Source organism: Heptranchias perlo, chromosome 29, assembly GCF_035084215.1.
Source record: "Heptranchias perlo isolate sHepPer1 chromosome 29, sHepPer1.hap1, whole genome shotgun sequence".
NCBI classification, from domain to species: domain Eukaryota; kingdom Metazoa; phylum Chordata; class Chondrichthyes; order Hexanchiformes; family Hexanchidae; genus Heptranchias; species Heptranchias perlo.
Window position 1 is genome coordinate 20623825 of NC_090353.1, and position 22730 is coordinate 20646554.

At 41.0% G+C, this 22730-nt stretch overlaps 1 pseudogene; it reads right to left on the reverse strand.

The window, feature by feature from the left end:
- Window positions 1-586: 586 nt before the first annotated feature.
- LOC137299684 (BTB/POZ domain-containing protein KCTD8-like) lies at window positions 587-20568 on the reverse strand (annotated as a pseudogene).
- Window positions 20569-22730: the final 2162 nt, after the last annotated feature.

The window sequence follows — 22730 nt, forward strand, 5'->3', positions numbered from 1 at the left end:
ACAGATTGGAAATTGGATAAATAGCAAATATGAATGAGAAAAACATAGAAAATTTTTAGCCTATTGAGTCAATGAATCTTCATAAGGACAAACTATAGTATTTGTCTGCTATGGATGTCAGTCAAAAAGAATGAGTGCTTTGTACTGGTGTGGGCAAGAAAAGTCTTTCAGCCATATGTGAAAAGGACAAATTTCACTGCAGGCATAGACTATAAAGCATAACAGTAGCTGAAACGAAACCAATGTGGACAATTGCTAAATGTATTGTTGAGGAATATTTCAAAATCTGAATTGAAAGTTGAATGCAGAGCCACGTGGGTTATCATGACATTTTCCAGATGCAAACTATAATGAAGCAACATATGTAAACGGTTTAACAAGTCCTCCACAAAAAAGAAATACATTTCATAGGAAGTCTGCATTCTCAAAAGTTAATAACTTAATTGAGTAATATTTCCTATTACTTCAGGGAAGAGATTCTTTTAGTTTTTAGATTTCCTGAGATGTTTGAAGAAGTCAGAAATGGAGTTTAAATAACCATTAGCATCATTACTAGTGCCATCTTAACATTAGCTTGAAACAGCTATCAAAATGTGGCATCCCTATATATCCCATTTAAGTGACAAGAGTCACTTTCTGCCGAGGTGTCTATTCTTCTCTTCAGAAATGTAAATATGGGCCAAAACCTGAAGAATGTTGCTTTTAGAACAGCGGTGGTAGAATGTGATGTACCACAAAAAATGTATTCCATTCCTCCTGCACTACCACTAGCAGAACCCTAAACCTGCCTGTCACATCAAAATAAAGGAATAGAATTAAGGTATTGTATTCAAAAATAAAAATGAATTGTCTTGTGCATTGTGCCACCAACTATTTGTAGCAGTCAAAAAGAGAACTGATAAAGCTGTGTATACTAGCTTCAGGGCTGTACTTTATTCTCCAAGGTATACAAAGAAGCATTTTTTCTTTAAATGCATCAGCTTCTGCCATTTCGAAGCATCAAGTCTTTGCATAAACGAGCCATTACTTTTTTTTGTAAATCACAGTTGACCAGAGACAGGGATCTACTGTTGTCTATTCAGAATTAGCAAGTACTTATGTAAAAATACCTGCTTTTGCTGCCTACCTATTGCCTCCTAACAATTTCACCAATCCTGGGAAAAGTTTATTTTGCATTATGCGATGATCCCTTTCACTTTGTAGGATAGTGTATTGTAGGACAGCGACACTATAGTGTTGGGAGGGTCGAGAATTTTTATATTACATTTAAACCTTATGTTTTGCTGGAGGCATATTTATTTTATTAGTATATTCCTTCATTTTAATCAGCATAAGATTCATATCATAAATTGTACCAGCAATATAATGTAACATATCATGAAGTTAGCATATCTGCACCTCCAACAATATGAAAGTGACATTATTCCAGTATTTTATTACATCAATAAAAAAAACCTTATCATTGAAAAGTAAATGGAATAGCTTGCGTTCTAAAACTCGCAGTGGGAGTTACATCGTAGTGTGGACTACAAGAGAATAATGAGAACATAGAGGAAACATAAAAGATCAAGACTATCAGAAGAATTCCCATTACAGAAGGAGGCCTTGGCATTAAGTGATGTCTGACTATAAGGAGCAGAGAGGGTAGAACCCCTCCAATCTGATGACAGTTTTTTAAAAAATCTTGAAACGGTGACCAAGAAATGTTTTGTGATTAAGAAGGAAAGTTCTGCATTTTCTGTAGACTTCAAAAGGAACAGCAATTTGAATGTTTTTAAAATGCCGTAGGTTTGCATGTGGTGACATGTTCGATGTGATGTTGTAATACTGAGACCTAGTGAGAGAATAGCATAAAATCATTTACGTAAAAGAAACATTCCAGTCACTGAAGCAAATGAGAGCCTTCAGAGATATAAAAACTGGCCATTCATAAACTATTATTAATACTCCTACAGTGCTTTCCTCAAAAGCAGCTCCAGGGTCATCACTTCCAGTATTGGCATTGGATCTTTAACAAATGCAAAAACTGACTAAAGAAAGCAAAATAAAGTAGGGCAAACCAAAATGATTTGGGTTCAACAATATCGCTGTTCACTGGGCTGTGGAATCTCACAGACTGATGTTTTATTGTAAAACTATAGTAAGCAATCACAAACACAGATAATAAAAGGCTGCTTATGGACAGCAGGTAAACCACAAGGCTCCTCATGGCATCTCAATCTATTCAACCAATATTTTTGCTTGAAGTTGATTTTTCTTCCATACTGTTTTCTCCTTTTTAGCCAGTAGTCGACATTTCATGACTAATTTTGATCTGTGCATATTTGTATTCATTTGTGAATTTTAATATATTTTACTGTTAAAGCTATAAGCTGCAGAAACTGCACTTTTTTTATTTAAGCGCTGATTGAGCAAATCCATCACATTCTGATGAAAGGGTCACACCCAAAACACCAGAATCCGTCTTTTCTCTTTATAGATGCTGACTGCCCTGGCATGTATTTCCAGCATTTTCTGCTTTTATTTCAGATTTCTGACATTTGCAATTTTTTACTCTTTTTCCTTTATTAACTTTATTGGCATAGATTTTTAAAATATTCATTAACAGATCTATAATAAATTGAAACTAAGTAAGGAAAATGTTCTTCGATTAAAAAAAATCAAGGACGATGTGAAGATAAAGAAGTTGCTGACCCTGAGGTGAGAAAAGAGGCTTGTGCAGAAATTTTGCCATAGCTAATTGTGAGGTATAGCACCTGGGAAAACTTCAGTTGATGATAAATGGAGTATCTATGAAGGACATACTACTTTAAGTATTCATGTTCAGTCTGTACTGAGCACTAGTAAGTGCAGATTAAAGAAATGAATTAAAATGGACCGTGTGAGAGGGTCGGTGATTTTCAGGTAAAACCTGGACGTGTACTGTTCAGGGGACTGATCATGGTCTCGGCTTTTCAGAGTGTCCCCAAAAACCTCTTTTGCCAGAGCAATTCTGCCATAGACCATGATCCCTGCATCTGCCTGGTTATCCCAGGCTAAGGTATAGGAGCCGCAGTAGCAGGTGGTTACAAACCCTGATCTCTTCACTGCTGCCCCTGAGTAAAGGAACACTCTTGGCCAGGAGTTCTCCTCAATGTCACTCTGGCACGTCCCATCTGTCACTGAGCTCTGCTTTACAACCTTGGACGTCAGAGATTTGATTTGCTTGCAGAGGTGGAAGTACTCAGCGTCTCTCAACAGGCTCTCCTTGTCTGGGAATTGCTCAGTCAGGACCAACTGCTTGTCTATGAGATAATCCGAGACCTACCCAAGGAAGAATCTATCCCGGTCTATAAAATAAGGGCCCCTGTTGTCACTGGGAAGCACCTTGTTCCTGAAAAACAGCTTCTCCAGGAGTGAATTTGAGACACTGACCAGAGTGTCATGTTTGGTTATGTACGCCTTCCCTCCAACGTTCAGCTCCATTACTATGGGAAAGGAGGTGGACATCTCACTGATAGCCAAGATGCTGTCGTGAACAGCCACTTCTTGGGGGAACCTTGAGGTGTGAAAGGGGCTGAATGGCCTACTCCTGTTCCTACGTTCCTAAGATAATTGGCAAAAGAACCAGAGGGGAGATAAGAATTTTTATTAATGCAGAGAGTTGATGTGATGTATGAAAGGGTTGTGGAAGGAGATTCAATAGCAACTTTGAAAAGGGAATTGGATAAATACTTGAAAAGAAAATATTTGCCGAGCTATAGGGAAAGAGCAGGAGAATGGGATTAAATGGAGAGCTCTTTTAAAGAGCCGGCATAGGCACAATGGGCTGAATGGCCTCCTCCTGTGCTGTAAGATTCTATAATTCTATGAAAGGGACTGGGAGCTCTGAGCTTTTCTGTCGGTAGACCTCAGCTCCCAGATGAGAGCGTGCACATCACTCACTTGGAAAATATGTTCAGTATTTGAAGGCAATTTTAATTTGAGGTCTAACAATAAAGTATTGAAGTTAGATCTAATCACCCCGCAGCCAATCATGTTGAGAAATATAAATGTACCTATGTTACAACTGGCATTGGTGTGTTTCCAATATTTTACGATTTCATCTTATTCTGATTTTTAAACTCTCTTCTGGAATCTAATATAGTAATAATCTGTGCGTGAAGTTGCAGTATGATTTAACATCTGCAAAAAGGCAGCACTCAGATAGGGATCAGGCTCTCCTGGAGCTAAGCAAACAAACTCAGGAAAACTCTAAAACATGTTTGAAGGAAACCAATCTTGGAGCAATGACTCACACTGCTACCAATCACAATGGGCTCACCAGCACCATTATTTTAAAGCCTAAATCGCAGCGGCTGTAAAACCGTTATTCAGCAAACTCGCTTGCCGTTGATTTTAATGGGGGAGGTGTTATCATTAATTTCTTACTGTTTCAGCGAGGATAATGGCAGTGTGGTGCAAATGTCCCCGGAAATTATGGAGCAAGTGACTTAGACCGTAATTTCCTGGGACTTTTGTGCCGTAAAACGATGATTACAATGGTGCAAGTTCCCGGGAATTCTGGGCCACTATTTATGATAGTGTTTCTCGTTTCTAATAAACATTTACGTCGGCAAAGTAAATATTTCCAAACACCGATCCCTAGTCCAAAATATTTCTATCTGGAATGCTTCCTTAAATTCCTAGACATAAAAGATGTCGTCACACCATACAATGTGAGAACATCACTGAATACTAACTTACAACTGTTAAGTCAATGAAATCATGCAGATATTGTAATAATAACCTTTCCCATATACTCATTCTCAAGTAACAATCCCTGCTTGTGCAACTGAACTCTTTCTTCAGCCGTTTAGGTTCCACCGTGCACCAATCCCTGCTCCAAAGCTTTTGGGTGCTCCTCTGTAGTTGACTGATAGCGGGTGAGTTAACTTAGCTCAGGTTGACCTGCTCAGTCCCGCATACAGTACATCATCTGATATCTTAGTCATTACAGGGCACCCACCATGTGGAGAATCATGGAAATGGGACCGTGTTGTGCCTCTACACATCAAGCCATTACACTCACCAATGCGCCAGCTTCCTGATTTATTCATGCCTGAAGATGGTCTTTTCTTCCTCCTCAGTTCATTTTGCAAGACAAGAAGTTGCACAAACAAACCAGGAAGGGACAACAGTCGAGATTTTCTGGTCCCCTCTGATTGAGACCTATTTCTAACAGGGTGGGATTCTGGCCACAGGGTCATATATGGACTAGTGGTGGGCTCCCTGTCCTTTTAGGAAGTGTCACTGAAATCAGCATAGAAAATTCTGGCTGCAACCTCAGGGGCCAGCTGTGGGAAAAGGAAGCAAGCAGCCTCCACGCTGCCTACAAAAATGGCCTTTTGTTTTATTTTGTTCACTCCTCATGGGCCTGTGCAAGGCCCCATTTCTGTGAGTGCTTGCACAGGCCCTGCTCTCCCACCCACCAACCACCCCGCAAATTCTTCAGCTCCTCCTCCGACCTGAGAATGCTGTGTGCCTGGGCCTAACGGGTAGCCCTTGCATCCATCATTCAGGCAAATGCCTGGAAATACATCAGAGGAAACACTTCCCTCATTTGCCTTTCATTTATGTATGTGGGAGGGCATGTTCTACACTACCAGGCCAGGCATCGGGAAATGGGGGGAGGCATACAGAGTCAGGAACGCAGCAGAGCACATCCTCAAACAAGTTTCTGACCCTTTTCACCGTAGATCCACTGACAAATTGGTAGGAGGAGGCCGGAATATCGAGGCTAATAAGACCAAGATAACGAGGTAGGATAATACAGCAATTAGAAAATACTGTTGGCAATATTAATGGATGAATGCTTAACACATATCATCTGATATTCCTCTGCCCACTATTTTAAAACAAACAGGTGTTAAAATAGTGAGCACAGAAATGCATTTCCCATTTGTCCGCTAATAGTTGCAACAGTAATTTCCAGACTTAAATCATTAGTTAGGAAATAATTTAAAGGTTATTATAAAACACGGCATTTTAAATGGCAGACAAGTTATAGAAACAACACAAGTTCAAGGGAGCAATGAGTAGTTGCAGTGTTTGGTGATGTTTTCGGCTGTCCTGAATTTTGAGGTTAAAGAGTTATTACAGTTAAGACAGTATACAGTGTATCCTTGTTATTCTGCCTGGGAAACAGGCAAAATGTACATTATAACAGGGTAGCTTTGTAACCAAGGTCCATTAGCTTTGTAAAACAACATTAAAAGCTATTTTACTACATCTGATCCCTTGCAGACCAGGCTTACAGTCACAATCATGAAACAAATATAGAAAATGCTGATAAAGGCAGCAGGTTAGTCAGCATCTGTGAAGAGAAAAGATAGGTTGACATTTCAAGCTGAGCCGTTCTTCAGAACTGATAAGTTATAGCTTTTAGTTTCAGGTTATTTTGACTGGCCTCATTTATAAAGTTTGTGATTAATCTCTATAAATGCAAATTGTTGTTGTTGTTGTTACATGGACAATAGAAAAACACCAATTACATTTTAACTATTATGACTAGTAAACTTTTTTCAATAAATTGAAATAATTATACGCTGACTTTAACGCTGTTTAAAAATGAAGCACAATTGCATCCGAAGAGGCAGAATGACAATTTCTGCAAGTTACAGTTCTGACTGGTAGAAAGCAAGAAAGAACGTGCATTTATGTAACTGATGTAGTCCCTCATTTCTTGTAGGATTACCTCAGGGTCTGATATCAACAGTAGGGATTGAACACACAATATCATCCTTGGGCCTGTGGAATACTGGGTAATAATTACATCCAGCCTAATGTATGGCACCAAAAATTACCCGGCTCATCCTTAGGGCACCCCAAAGGGCTTCCCAGCCACTGTAATAGATACTATGCTAGGACTGTAACTAAGTTTGAAAATTGTCCATGGAGTTGCATTGTCATAAATAGGCCAACAGGTGTTTTGGAACAAAATGGAATTGTTACATTAATTAGTGCCCTAGAGTTTCCCATTCTTTTCCCGACCAGTTTATTATACTGTTCAAAATCTTGAATTTGCTGCTGTGACCCTTGTGACCAGTTGCATGACAACATCCCCTTGTTAATGCTTCGGGCCTAGCAGGTGGGTATAGAGGAGTGCCAGGAAAATCACCCCGTATGGTAGTAGGGAACTACAGAGGTTTAATTTTATGGTAGATCATGTTCCAATATTGAAAGTCAACCAGGGTTATACATAAAGCAAGTAGAATTATAGGTGGTAGCATGTTTAATGTGTAGTGGACAACATGGTGTAAATGGGAAGATCCTGGATCTAGCCTCTATCAGCCTTTATCATCCCCTTCGGACTACTGAAGTCAAACATTTGGGCCACAGTCTTTTCTGATTCTATGAGCACTTTTAGTTGTTACAGGCCTCCACTTGAGACGCCCTGATGGTGAGTGAATGCTCTTTTCTTTACCTCGTGAGATCATTAAATCTTTCTCTAGCCTGCCAAGTCCTTCTGTGATTGAGACAGCACTACGTCATTTCCTTCCAGGCCTGCTTCCTTGTGTGTAGATTGAGTGTGGGGGGGTGGGGGTGAGTACAGAGCGCACTTTCATGCTGAGGATTATTACCCTCAATGACAGTATCTCATCAGAAAATGGTGAATTCCCATGTGGGCAATAGTACAAGTCATTGACTGACAAATAACTGCAGAAAGGGCCTTAATTACCAACATATGAAAAATTAACTGTTCCCCCATATTGTGAAAACATTTATCTAAATGACTTGCATACCCAAACCTAGGAGGAAACACCAGAGAAATCTATGACCTGTGTCTATGATGGCTGAGTTTCTGAGGCTGTTTTTATCCAATTTCCCATAAGCTCCAAGAACCCATTTTGTGTTCCGTCCCTACTATTCATACCACTACTTTGAGGTAATTTTACAAGAAATCGAGGACTGTGTCAGATATTAACGTTGATATGCTAGAAACATGTATTGCCATAAATATGATAGAAGGCAGTCAACGAAAGCATTCCACTACTCATTGAAGACCTGCTGCTCTGCCTGCTAGTGATTTGGGCTGCTGCCTAATTATCAGTATGGAACAGAATCTTTTTGTTGGTGGGCAATTAACCCCAGGCATTTACTGTTTCCACTTTGAGGAATGACTCTAAAAAAGGGACGCCAGTGACATTCCACTCTTCTGGTCACTTTCCACAACACAATTTTTCCATAAGTTGCTTCCAACCTGAGCTGACAGCTGCATCTCACATGCATCTTCTTCTTCTACAGATATTGTCCAGGAAATGGATGGCTGACAACGGCAGAGAAATGTACAATCAAAAAGAATAAGTCCGATCGTAAACCCATTTTAAAAAAAAGGGGTTTGTTTACTTATGGAGACACATCAAAATAGGTTACATTTGAAACCAAACCTTGCTAGGTCTGGAAATGCAGCTGGACTAAAATGTTGTGTTTGATTCATCTGTTGACCTTGATGAGCAGAATTAATTCATGAATGTTTCATATAAATCCCCAAGTCCTGGAAAAACACAGCAGGTTGGTTTGCATCTGATGGAGAAAGTTAGGTTGACTTTGTGGGTGTAACCCTTTGCCAGAAGTGAATTTTCGATGTCTGCTGTGGTTAGTGATAGAGATCTGTGAAATTATTGCACTTTAAGATCTGCTTGAAGTTCCGAATTATTGTCTTATTCTCAGCTGCATCTGACAATTAGATCACTTCTACACCTTGCATCTTGTGATCTGGAAGCTTGGATTTTGTGGAAACAATGTCCAAGGAATTGTTGTTGCTATATTACTGGTAATTGGTTTTAATTACAGATTATAAATGGCATAAGAGTTGCTGGTGTGTTATCTTTACCAGATAACATAAAAATATCCATGTTGAAGGACTCTCTGATTGTTTGCATGTTACACCACTACCCATTAAAGAAAGGCTTCTGGACTTGAACCACTGCTATGATGCATCTCAGGGCATAGACTTGTTACACTGATATTGACTTCTGAGCTTGAAATCCCAAAACTTCAAATCCTCTGTGAATATATTGGTAGAAGAAAAAAAGTCAAAAAGTCTGACTAAGTGGGGTTGATAATGTGTATTATCGACCTCATTAGTGGATCCCAGTAAAGGTCTAAGGCCTACTCTGTGTTGCGTGCAAGGCCCATCAAGGCAATACAAATGAGGCCTTCTCTCCATAATGCCTGAGAAGCACATCAGTTGCTCAGCACCCTTTGAAAAGAAGGAAGCCATTCGGCCCATCGTCTCCATGCCGGCCGAAAAAGAACTATCCAGCTTAATCCCACTTACCAGCACTTGGTCCGTAGCCCTGTAGGTAACAGCACTTCAAGTACCTTTTAAATGAGTTGAGGGTTTCTGCCTCTACCACCCTTTCAGGCAGTGAGTTCCAGACCCCCACCACCCTCTGGGTTAAAAAATTTCTCTCAGCTCTCTTCTCATCCTTCTACCAATTACTTGAAATCCTGGTCACTGACCCCTCTGCTAAAATAAATAGGTCCTCCCTATCCACTCTATCTAGTCCCATCATAATTTTAAAAACCCCAATTAAATCTCCTCTCAGCCTCCTTTGTTCCAAAGAAAACAACCCCAGCCTATCCAATCTTTTCTCATTGCTAAAATTCTCCAGCCCTGGTAATATCCTCGTAAATCTCCTCTGTACCCTCTCGAGTGCAATCACACCTTTCCTGTAATGTGGTGACCAGAACTATACGCAGTACTCAAGCTGTGGCCTAACCAATGTTTTATACAGTTCTAGCATAACCTTCCTGCTCTTATACACTATGCCTCGGCTAATAAAGGAAAGTATCCCAAATGCCTTTTTAACCACCTTATCTACCTGTCCTGCTACCTTCAGGGATCTGTGGACATGCACTCCAAGGTCCCTTTCTTCTTCTACACCTCTCAGTATCCTCCCATTTATTGTGTACTCCCTTGCCTTGTTTGCCCTCCCTAACCCTCACACTTCTCTGGATGGAATTCCATTTGCCACTTTTCTGCCCACCTGACCAGTCCATTGATATCTTCCTGCAGTCTACAGCTTTCCTCCTCACTATCAACCACATGGCCAACTTTTGTGTCTTCTGCAAACTTCTTGATCAAGCCCCTCACATCTCAGTCCAAATCATTAATATATGCCACAAAAAGCAAGGGGCCCAGCACTGAGCCTTGCGAATTCGCATTGGACACAGCCTTCCAGTCGCAAAAACAACCATTACCCTTTGCTTCCTGCCACTGAACCAATTTTGGATCCAACTAGCCACTTTACCTTGGATCCTACGGGCTTTTACTTTTTTGACCAGTCTGCCATGTGGGACCTTGTCAAAAGCCTTGCTAAAATCCATGTAGACTACATCAAACACGTTGTCCTCATTGACCCTCCTTGTTACCTGCTCAAAAAATTCAGTCATGTTAGTCAGACACGACCTTCCTTAACAAATCCATGCTGACTGTCCTTGATTAACCCGTGCCTTTCTAAATGACGATTTATGCTGTCCCTCAGAATCGATTCTAATAATTTGCTCACCACCGAGGTTAGACTGACTGGCCTATAATCACTCGATCTATCTCTTTCTCCCTTTTTAAACAACAGTACAAGGTTAGCAGTCCTCCAATCCTCCGGCACCACAACTGTAGCCAGAGAGGATCGGAAAATGATGGTCAGAGCCTCTGCTATTTCCTCCCTTGCTTCTCTTAACAGCCTGGGATACATCTCATCCGGGCCTGGTGATTTATCTACATCAAAGTGCTAAACCCCTTAATACTTCCTCTCTCACTATGTTTATTCCATCCAATATTTCACACTCCTTCTCCTCCTTAACTACAATCTCTGCATCGTCTCCCTCTATTGTGAAGACAGACACAAAGGGCTCAATTTTGAAATGGTGGCGGGTTGGTAGCATGGGTGGGGGGAGCAGTGGGGTGAAGGTGCGCGTGGCAAACCCGAATAAACAAACCTACAGTTTCCGACGCAATCGCATCGTAATTGATGGTGATTAATGTGCTCTCCGGGTTTCGCACGCAGCAGCCAGCCTGATTGACAGGCTGGCTGCTGTCAGGAGCTGCAATGCAAGGGTGGGGGGAAAGAAATAGAGAGAGCAAGACGTCATCTGGCGGTGGAATGGAAGATCGGGGGGACAGGAAGATCGGGGGGAGGGGAAGATCGGTGGGGGACATCGGGGGGTGAAGAAAGGGAGATTGGGGGGACATCGGGGGGTGAAGAGGGGGACATCGGCCATCGGCCATCGGAGCAGGGTGGAAAGGTAGGTTGATTTTGTGTTTTAACATTGTGCAGTGTTTTTTATTTAATTTATTTAGTTTCTTTTTGCCTGATCCGGCCCTTCATGTCTGGTTTCAACAGGTGTGAATCAGAAGCCATGGGAAAGCCGCCCAGGTAAGTTAAAAATCGTTCTAACCACGTACTATGTCACAAGTAAAGTGCCTTTAGTACCTCAATGAGGTACGTTTAGCTCTTCATCTATCATCCCACCGGCTTTAATTGCCCGTGGGGAACTCAGACGTCAGTGGGTTGGAGACGGGCTCCGAACCCGAACAGGATTGCCCCTTTTTTGCCTGATCTTACTATCCAGAGGAGGGCTCTAGATTTGGCAGTCCCACCCTTTTTCTTTGTGGGAACATGTTTACTCTGAACCCCTTGCATCTCCCCTGCGAATGCCTCCCACTGCTCTGACACTGATTTACCTTCAAGTAGCTGTTTCCAGTCCACTTTTGCTAAATCACTTCTCAGCTTAGTAAAATTGGCCTTTCCCCAATTTAGAAGTTTTACTCCTGTTTGTCCTTTTCCGTAACTATGCTAAATCTAACTGAATTATGATCACTACCACCAAAATGCTGTCCCACTGATACTCCTTCCACCTGCCCAGCTTCATTCCCTAAAATTAAATCCAGAACTGCACCACCACCCCCACCCCCCCTTCTTGTTGGGCTTGCTACGTACTGGCTAAAGTTCTCCTGAATGCAATTTAAGAATTCTGTGCTCTCAATACCTTTTGCACTGATTGTATCCAGTTAAGCTTACCCATAACTGGACTGTTGGACCTCAAAAGATCGACTTTGCTTGGATGCTGTGCTCCTCCCCCGAAACAGAATCCTTTTGACCTGCTCCAGCAGCTATTAGCATAGAAAGTCCTGCCCCACATTTCTGTACTCTCCTAGTGTGTCAGGAGCAACATTTAAATATTCAAAGATGCTCGCCTCAGATTTTAGTGCATGGCCAGCTCATATGTGATGAGTAGCACCCGACTCACAGCTTTATCTGCCCCAATGTTTATCTTTTCAAGTCTGTCCCATTGGTTTGCTTGGTAAAGCCAGGTCTTTTGTGGAATATCAGTAATCTTTAGTTAAAGCAGGTTTGCTTAATTGGGGAGTTTACTTGCTAACCCGCTTTAACTATTCATGCGTTCTCTTGGTCCCATGTATGTCTTTTATTTCTCTAATTTCTCTCATCATGCCTCCTTCTGTCTTACGCTATTATCACTTCTGCCATTTAACCACCTCCTGTTCTCCACCTAATCGCATTACAGCTTAGTCTTCTTTTCTTGCATATACGGTCTCTTCACTCTATTCCTTCTTATAAGCTGTTCATCTGTAATATCTTCCAGTTCTGATGAAGGGCTATGCCTGAAATGTCAGCATTTTTCCTTTCTTTACAGACAATGTCTGACCTGCTCTTCAAAGAATTTTTATACCTAAAAATCCTTAAGTTCTAAACCTGTTCCTACTGTTTGGTATGTGACTGACCACAGCAAAAAATGACGGGGGAGAAATTCGGCTTGCCCCCAAAACAGGTGGCACATTGGAAGAGCAATTGCTCTGTGCTCCGTGCTCCGGTCCATGCCAGCCTTCGGCCCGAGCCAAAGTTGGCATCGGGCCTCATTTGAATGAAAGTGGCAGGCTGTGGGCGCCAAACAGGCCCGCTGATGCAGTTTGTCGGTCGGTGCCTGACGAAGTCCAGCTAGCTCCGATGCCGAGCCAGCTCACGGGTAGGTGCTTGGGGAGGAGACAGTGGCCAGTAGTATTTTGTGGAGCCATCCACAAAATCCCCAAACAGGAAAAAGTGTGAAGCAGATTGATGGTGGGATATCACAACAATGGATAAGTCTAATGGATCAGTTTAAGATCTATTCGAGGTAGGGATATATACCTATGTATGTATGTGTAGCCTCACTGTGTTCTGGCTTCAGCCAACATTTTATTTATTGAATTGCATGTACTTTTAAGAAGTGACTGACTGATTCAATGTGCAATTTCTGGGGAATTTTAACTCTCCCTGCCTGGTGGAAACTGGGTGGAACTGGAGTTAAAATCCAAGCGATGCATTTACTGCTCGTTTCCCATCACGCAGTTATTTTAACGCTGCTATTTTCTTGGTGCGACTGGGGCGCTGCTTGCCTGTCTCTGGCAGGAGCCTCGTAAATATGTGCAAATTGTGGTCCTTTCACTTAGATAAGATCTCAATACTGTTTGAACTGCCAACTGAGTGAGGCACCCACCTCAACCACTCCGCTCAGTAAAACTTGCCGGACACCCAGCGGAGACGCAAGTCCAAAACTTACCTTTGTGGGGCCAGAAGGAGCAGAAGTGATCCTCTGGGCCCTACAAAGGAAATTTGGGCTGCTTCCGCTCGGAGCATCCCCACCTTCCTAACCATGAAACCCTCCCGAAAGTTCCCACTCTGAGACTTACCTGACTGTCAGCCTGGTGGCCTCTGGTCCGCCAGATCTTCAGAGGCCCAAAGCTGGCGAGCTGCCTCTGGACACCCGTTTTGGGCAGGCAGCTGGCTGGTCAGATGTTAATGAAACCCTGCTGTTAAAATTGACTAGCCCTCCCAGTTTCAGCTCCCGGGAGGGCTGAGAGTTGAAATTCCGCCTTTTATTGAAATTCTCAGGATTGCATCCCCAGAGAAAATGAGTTATACTATTTTCTGGATTAAACTACATAATAACAGTCACTTCAAAAATACATGATTCTATGAAGCAATATGAGATGCTCTGATATGATAAGGCAATCTATGAATGCCGGTGGTATTGCTAGGTGGAATTTAAATGTATTTTCAGAATATACTTTGCTATATATTTCTGCTTGTCTTCTGCAGGAGAGTTACTAAAACACAGCAATCTTTTATGTATTTGAAATTTGTTGGAATCTTAAAGGCATTTTTTTCCATGAAAGCTGCAGGTTCTAATCAAACGAGCAGGATACAGTAGTTTAAAATGGGAATCAACGTTGCACCACAGAAATCAGTTAGCATCTTTTATGTGGGCACAAAATAAATCCCTATTTTGCATTATTAGAATGGAAATTTTACAGACACAACACAGGACTTTTGTACAAGAAGAATAACCATCTCTTTAAATCTGCCCATTTAGCTAGACCAAATAATAAGCATTAATTGCCTTAAAACATGTGTGAATAAATAATACCATATGCATCTGGTAATGTTCAGAAATATCTTTTTACTTCATTTAGTAGATTATAGAACAAAGGTATGAAAGTGTCCAGCAACGAATGTTAGCGATCTCACAAAATGTCTACATTTCCATCTTCTCTGTGTATTTACCTCAATAAAAAAGCTAAAATATCGATTTGGTCTTAGCTTTAGTGCAATTACATTAAACGCCATTTATAAAAAGGGACAGTTTGGCAGGTTACATAGAGCTTGTGGTAAATGGACTAATGTGCAGTGCAGTGCGCTAGTTACACTGCCTCAAGAAACACTGAGGAAATTGAGGCCAGCTGTCAAGATTATAGACTCAATTGCCAGAAAATTCCACTCTTCCTGTTCTTCTTGGGACTGCCACTGGCATTCAACTCAAAGCACTGTTCCAATACAGTTTTGTTTCAAATTCTTTCTGCATTTGTCCCATCAGTTTCAATGAAATATTACGACCAGGAAATAAAGTTCTCTCCTGTTACATGCCTCTTCATCAAGTAATGCAATTCCTCATTTACATTATCTTTGTCGATGATCAAATTATCGTGAAACATTTTGTGGATGTATTGGAATTGTACTGCACAGTCTTGAAGTTCAATCTTACCTCCCTGTTAACGTTTAAATTTGTCTTATGGTATTTCGGGAAGCTTTAAACAATTTTCAAAATAAGACTTTGCAAAAATATTTTAAAAAGCTATGAATCTCAGACTTCTGAAAATAGTTCATTTAAAGACATTTATCGGAAACCAAGAATTTGATCTGCCCTATGTGAATAGATTGCCTGAATCTCTTATTATATTCATGGGACCATGATATCAATGAAATTACTAAAAATAACTTCTTAGTGGCGATACCAATAATATTTTCTCACTCAAAGTACATGCCAATACGAACATACAAAAACGAAGGACAGGAAAAGACCAGCAGGTCCATTGAGCTTGACGCTTATGGTCTAGGTGCAACTTATGTACACCATGACCTTCCATCCATTCCCCAACCCCTCCCCACCTCCACCTCACCAACTAGCTGGACAATCTCCCGGGAGAGGCAAAAATTGTATTGTTACCATTTTGAGGAATGAGACGCCTAGGTCAAAATAACAACCTAAAAATATCACACCAATTAAACTAAAGAACTAATATATGAAAACCCCTGATTAATTCACTTTTAAAAGAAAAACTCGTTTTGTTTTTTAGTATTTTTTTCTGGAAGTAAAAACAATCTTCAGTAGTGCAAATGTTTAATCAGTGTGTGGATATGGATAAATATTGATAGTAAAATTGGTACTGTAAGGAATTTTGTCATAATATTGGTATAGTGGACTGATTCTAGAGGCAATAGCCTATCTCCCTTGTTGTAGATCAAGACTAATATGGATTGGACTACTGATGGGAGATGATCAGTACTTTATGACTGAAAGTCAGCAACGTTCGGAAATGGAAAAGGATACCATTCGATCAATGCCCAGCAAGTGGCCGATCACAGGAACAACATCATACAGGTCCATGCAAGGTACCCAGGGAGCTGCCGTGATGCTTTTATACTCAGTCACTCTATCAAACTATTCGAGCCTGTGAGGAACTTGACAGGATGGCTGCGTGGGGACAAGGGTCACCCCCTGCAGACCTGGCTGATAACACCCACAAGCAACCCCACCATGCCTGAGCAACACAGATCCAAATGAAGCTAGGACACAACTGGGATCCTTATAGAACATGACAGGAATGCTCAAATAGAGGTTTAGGTGTCCGGACTGCTCAGGAGGCTCCCTGCAATATGCCCTAGATAGATAGAGTAACTACATCATCGTGGTCTGGTGCATATTGCGCAACATTGCATTAGAGTGGCCTATATTTGGAGGTGACACCGCAGCAGCAATCCTTCTCAGATGAGGAAGACCTTGGAGAATGGGAAGCACACTGCAGACCAAAGTGCTATATTTGATAAATGTGATTAATTTATTGCCAAACATAACACATGCCTGCCTTTCATTTCCCACCCAGGTTATCAACCGTGCTCTTGTTTGAAAGTTTCCTAACTATTATTCTCAGGAAGGGCTCCCCTCGTGGCCTGAGCTGAGCTGGTGCAAGGCTGCTGTTCCTCATTTGGGGACCATTGTGATGCTCGTCCCAGTGACTTCTGGGTGCTCAATCCTGTGAGGGCCCGGCCGTCGGCTGCCGTAACTCAGTTGCTGTCAGGCAGTCTGAGCCATCTGCCATGTGGCTGACTATTGGTTGATTGGTGGGATGGGCAGGCAATGTGCAGAAGTGCTGACATCGTGAGAGAGGCCAGCACATACTTCTTCCATCACACCACTGCCACTCCTTTGGGGCTGGGGCTCATCTCTTCCACTGATCTGCGGGAGAGCAAATTGCAGAAGGTGACCAACCCCTTCAAAGCCCTTATCCATTCGACCCACTAATCTCTCCATTGTGGTGCGCAGAGTCTGCATGGCAGCCATTTGAGCTTCCACAAAAGCTGCAAAGTGTGCAAACATGGATTCCCGGCGAAGCGTGATTGAATGTCGGGCCAGCGCGATGCTGGTAGAGTAGGGCTACAGACAGAAATTGGAAGACAACTTTGCAATACAGTTAGTGGAGTTAAAACAAACACAGAGTCAATCATATATACATATTTTTAACTTAAACCTTCCATTGATGCAGTGCTATAATTTGAAAAAGCTTTCTCAACTTGGGGAAAGTTGAAGGCAGTTCGTGCAATGTACCATAAGATAACTTGTTCAGGAAATGGCTGTTACCCTTCAGGGTTCTGCATTAAATCTTTATAATCGGGCTGCCTGCTAGGACTAATGTGCTTCTAATTAATTTCCTTGTACATATCATTTCCTTACCCGAAAAATGCAAAAATTTCACAAATGTGCTTTCACATAATTTGCCCTAGATATCCTTAGTCACACCGATTATCACTCAGGTAATTTCACTCAATAATAATCACTGAGGTGTTTTCTGCTGGGTATGTTAGCTTACACAGTCATAATTCCACTCCCTAATTTGACAATGATTTCCACTGCCTGCAGTGTCTCTGTAAGGACAAGCAATGGAATTTCCTGATTTGAAATATGGAATAAGAGACAGATTTGCCTTTTTACCCCCAAGAATCACATTTTAAGCCTGAGAACAATAGGATTGAAATATTCACAGAAAATACGTTTCTGAAAAAAAGGGCTCCCATTTAGGTCAATTCCTCTATAACTAAACGTTTTTGGTGATTATCAGAGGGATTTTACCTGACATGGATTGTTGTCAAGGATTAAAATTATATTTTATGCTGGGGATTACATGTTGGAAGGAAGGTGCTGAGCTCTTTTTAAGCCCTGTATGTGGCTTTTCTTTGGGGCGGGTTTTATGCCCTGAGCATTGGTCATATGAGTGAGGAGCCTGGGAACAAACTGTTGCCTGAAGAATTTGTTGTGGGTATCTTCTCAAAATTGTTCTAAAAACATTACAATAGTCCTTCAGATTGTGTATAGTTCCCATTAGTAGCTGTGACCACAACAAAACCATTCATTTGAATATTAAAATTGCCTAAATACTCATGCAGCTTTGAAATGCAATGTTTGTCAGGCACATATTTGGGGCCCATATACAGGCATGTGCCTGAATAATCATTACAGGCTAAAGAGGAAATGGAATTGATTGCATTATCGTTTAGCTGTCAGCCATGGATCACTAATAGCACTGGTGCCACTGAGTTAGAAGGTTGTGAATTCAAGCCCCACTCCAGAGCCCTGAGCACAAAAATCTAGGCTGACACCCCAGTGAAGTACTGAGGGTGTGCTGCACTGTTGGAGATGCCGTCTTTGGATGAGACGTTAATCCGAGGCCCCGTCTAACCTCTCGGGTGGATGTAAAAGATCCCATGGCACTATTTTGAAGAAGAGTAGGAGAGTTCTCCGTGTCCTGGTCACTATTTATCCCTCTACCAACGTCACTTTAAAAAAAAACATTATCTGGTCATTATCACATTGCTATTTGTGGGACCTTACTGTGCGCAAATTGGCTGCCACGTTTCCTACATTACACCAGTGACTACACTTCAAAAGTACTTCATTGGTTGTAAAGTGCTTTGGGACGTCCTGAGGTCGTGAAAGACGCTATAAAAATGCAAGCCTTTTTTTATATCGATATTTTGTGATAGATCCATTCCATGTCGATCCTCTCCATGTTTTGTGAAAGATGCAGTCAGCTGGATAATTGACAGATGAATTGTTCATGGAGAGTGGGCCATATTTTCCTCTGTCCGCTAACTTTAATGAAAAGTAGATGATGTGTAAAGAGTAGTGCATTGTGGGTAGAAAGTACTCATGGATTGTTCATCTGTTTTAAGCGGTGATCTGAGGATTTTTCTTTCTCCAAAAATGAATTAAGGAACAATGGCAGTGAAGTGAGTAAAAAGTCTTTTTTTTTTGTTTAACATCTTGTTCCGGTCGTTAATAAGGAACTTGTACTGCTTTGTTCAGCTGTAAGTCGAATGGAAATTTTTTTTATTCCCGGTCAGACGTGGAATTAGCGAGTTTAACAAATGGGAAGAATAATATTCTTTGTGATTCTTGGCAAGCCCCAACTTGGTCAGAGTAATAAATGGAAAGGTTTTCCACCTGAACCATTCCCTGGATAAATTCAGTGTAAAGTTACCAGGATATTGTACTAAATAAACTGGCAGATATATCGTCCTGCTCTACGGGACCATCTGGGTGCTTTTCCACAATTAAGAACTTCTTTTGTTTCAAATTATAAGACTCCGTTCCTAAACACTCTGCGTGCAAAGCCAGAATTCGATTGCTGTTACATTTGTAAAAGGAATCACAAATCTAATCTGGTGGAGAAATTTAGTTTAAAAAAAAGTAACAAAAATTGATTAACATTTTTCAATTTTTATTTCATTTAAATCTTGCTGATCCAGATGTTTTGATTTCACATGTTCTCCTTGGTTTCTTAATCCCTTTGTTGAATGTAAAAGGATTCATTGGAACAGTCCTGATGAGGCAGGTCTTGTATAGTAACAATGACTTTTTACTGGGGTTACACTCCTCCCTCAATAAACAGAAACATCCAACAGATCAGACAAACCCTTTAACAAATATCAAATTATCTGAATGAATCAAAAGGGTAACATTCTATATTACATTTTTTTAAATGATCTCCTCTTTACCCCTTTCATGCAGGCCTGCAGCAGTGATAGAAGCTTCATGGTAAACAAAGATTTTTCTGAAGTTGACACAACAAGTCGTTCCACAGCTGCATTAACAAGATTTTATGGCATTTGAACTTTATCAGCAGCTCCTTAGCTGCATGGGAACTGTTAAAGGATTATTATTACAAGTGCATCTTTCATTCTCAATAATGAAATCAGGAAGCGCATGTTTGGAAACCGTGTTTTACCTGTGGGTTGAAAAGAATGCAATGTTTGACAAAAGAGGAAAATACCAAACCTCGGATTAACGTCTCATCTGACGGACACTACCTCCAACATTACAGTACTCCATCAATGGAGTATTAGCTTAGATGATGGACTCATGGGGCATGGGGCTTGAACCCATAACCTTGTGACCCAAAAGCGAGAATGCTACCAATTGAGTCAACACAAGCGTTACATTGGTAAAGCTTCTGGTTACATTATCTGTGGAGCACATATAGGGGTAGGAATCCCTATAGAAATATAGGGGTGGAAATCCCTATAGAAATATAGGGGTAGACATCCGTCTTGAGTGATAGCGCAAAATGGCCGCTTGTTATCCACCCCACCCGATATTCAGATCCATTGACAATAATGGGCGGTCCGTGCGATGGCCTATAACGGGCAGTCCATGCGATGCCATCACCTTGCGATACTGCCCAAGATGAATATCTACTCCATATTCTTTCCTATTTAGAAACAATTTAGTGACCAAAGGCTAACTGTGGATTGAAACTCAGCATATCAGTGCAATGGAAATAAATTTATCTGATAATATTTGTTGCAATTTCAAGTATTTTACAGAACCTTGTTCCCTACAATCTGATAATTTCTTCTGATCATTAATCTGACTGTGGAGAATTGTGTGACCTATAGAATTAATAATTAACCTACTTGCAGCAGTTTCCATATTGGATTAAATGTAATGTGATATGCTGTCATTCTCTTCAATTTGGCAGAAAGCTATTCCCAGTCTACTTTGTACTGGATAAAGCAACTAACATATTTATTTACAATTACACAGAAGTATGAAGCATAAAGGAATTTGGAAAGTATTATCAAGCACAATGTTGAATGAAAAATACAATGAGTAAAGTTGGTGAAAGATTAATTATTCATTTTGCAAAGTGTCCTTGTAAATTGACAGTTTGGATTAGAGAAACCCACCAGTCAACCTCTTATCGTCTTGATGCCAACTGAAATGGATTGATGTCATGTAAGCTCCATATGCTCCCGGTAGTGGCTCGATGGGCCAAATGGCCTCCTTCTGTGCTGTAACCATTCTATGATTCTATATCACAGAGTCCTTTCTGACCCAATCATCGGATTCCGAGGTGAACTGAAGAACTACAGCAAGTTCCTGTTCTTATCCAAATAATTTCCTTTGAAGTCAGACTTCCAAATAAACCAGTTCTGATGAAAGATCATCAACCTAAAACGCTAACTCTGTTTCTCTCTGCACTGATGCTGTCTGACCTGCTGAGTGTTTCTAACATTTTCTGTTTTTATTCAAGATAAACTTGATAAGATTAAAACTCGTATTAACTTGGCGATGGTGTAAAATGGGCGAAATCTGATCAGCTCCCCGTTATACACCTCGCCCAGTATACACCCCACCCGGTATACACCCCAACTGGTATACACCCCCCTTGTTATACACGCTGCCCAACATACACCTCGTCCAGTATACACCCCGCCCGGTATACACCCCCCTTGTTATACACCCTGCCCAACATACATCTCGTCCAGTATACACCCCGCCCGGTATACACCCCCCTTGTTATACACCCTGCCCAACATACACCTCGTCCAGTATACACCCCGCCCGGTATACACCCCCCTTGTTATACACGCTGCCCAACATACACCTCGTCCAGTATACACCCCGCCCGGTATACACCCCAACCGATTTTCTTCTGATCCATTATCGCCCCATTTTACACCATCGCCAAAGGTTAAATTACTCCCACAGTTCCAAAAGGAGCCATTTGAGAATTGACATATTGCTGCACAATTGTTAATTCAATCGGTTTCTCAAGATACATGCAGCAGTCACAGATTTATGTCTGCAAGAAGCACTTAATTTAAACATTCATTGTGCTCAAAGCTTTTGCTTTATATACAAATGTCCAGACACGCACAATGGACATTAACTCATACAAGGTAAAGGAATTTACAATGTACATCTAAATAAATCTTGATTATACCTCTGTGAAGCATCTTGGAATGTTTTCTACAGTATATAAATTCAAACTGCTGTTGCTGTTGGGATTTTTTCCTACATTAAAGATGCCATATGAATTTAAGCTGTTGTTATGTTGTCATTAGCAATTTAACTTGCATGCTAAACTTATCATTGAAACAAAGAAACTTTCTATTGAAAACACAGATACAGTCTGACCTTTAATTTTAACCAACACAAGCGAATCCCTGCATTTGCAACACTAGTGAGGTTTAATATTTGCACTTGGACATTATTATGTCATCATGCACAGACTGCAACAAATGGTGGGATTGTATGTCTGTGTGTGTTCTCATTCAGCTCGTCTGCTTTACTTCATCTTATTTCCCATAGCAAACGGGAAGAAACACCTGAGAAACATTTGAAAAGATTTTCTTCTATTTTCTTTACTTTCTTTCCTCGCTCTTTATGTTTTTTTTGTGCATTCTTCCATTATTACGTTTGCCAAGTTCACTATATTGTTTGTTTTTTCCTCAATGATTTCTTCTGCCTGATATTAATTATGTGCAACCCAAATTGCCTGAAGCGGTTGGAGCAGGTAGATAATAGAGGAAATCCGATGAGACAGGGACTTAGAAATGTAACATGCACTGTATGTATGTGCATGGAGGTCATTAGGGCTGCATACAATGCATCTACTGTTTGTGTGTCCACATTGTAACAAGAATGAGCACAAAAAAAGCAAATCAAGCATAACATGGTTCTTAGTGCAAAAATAACAGCTGCAACTAAATATGCAAATATGAACAGAATAGTTTTCTTTGTACAACAGGCTCAATCGACAATTCCTGATAGGAACATGGGGCCCAAAAAATTTAGCAGCTATGTAA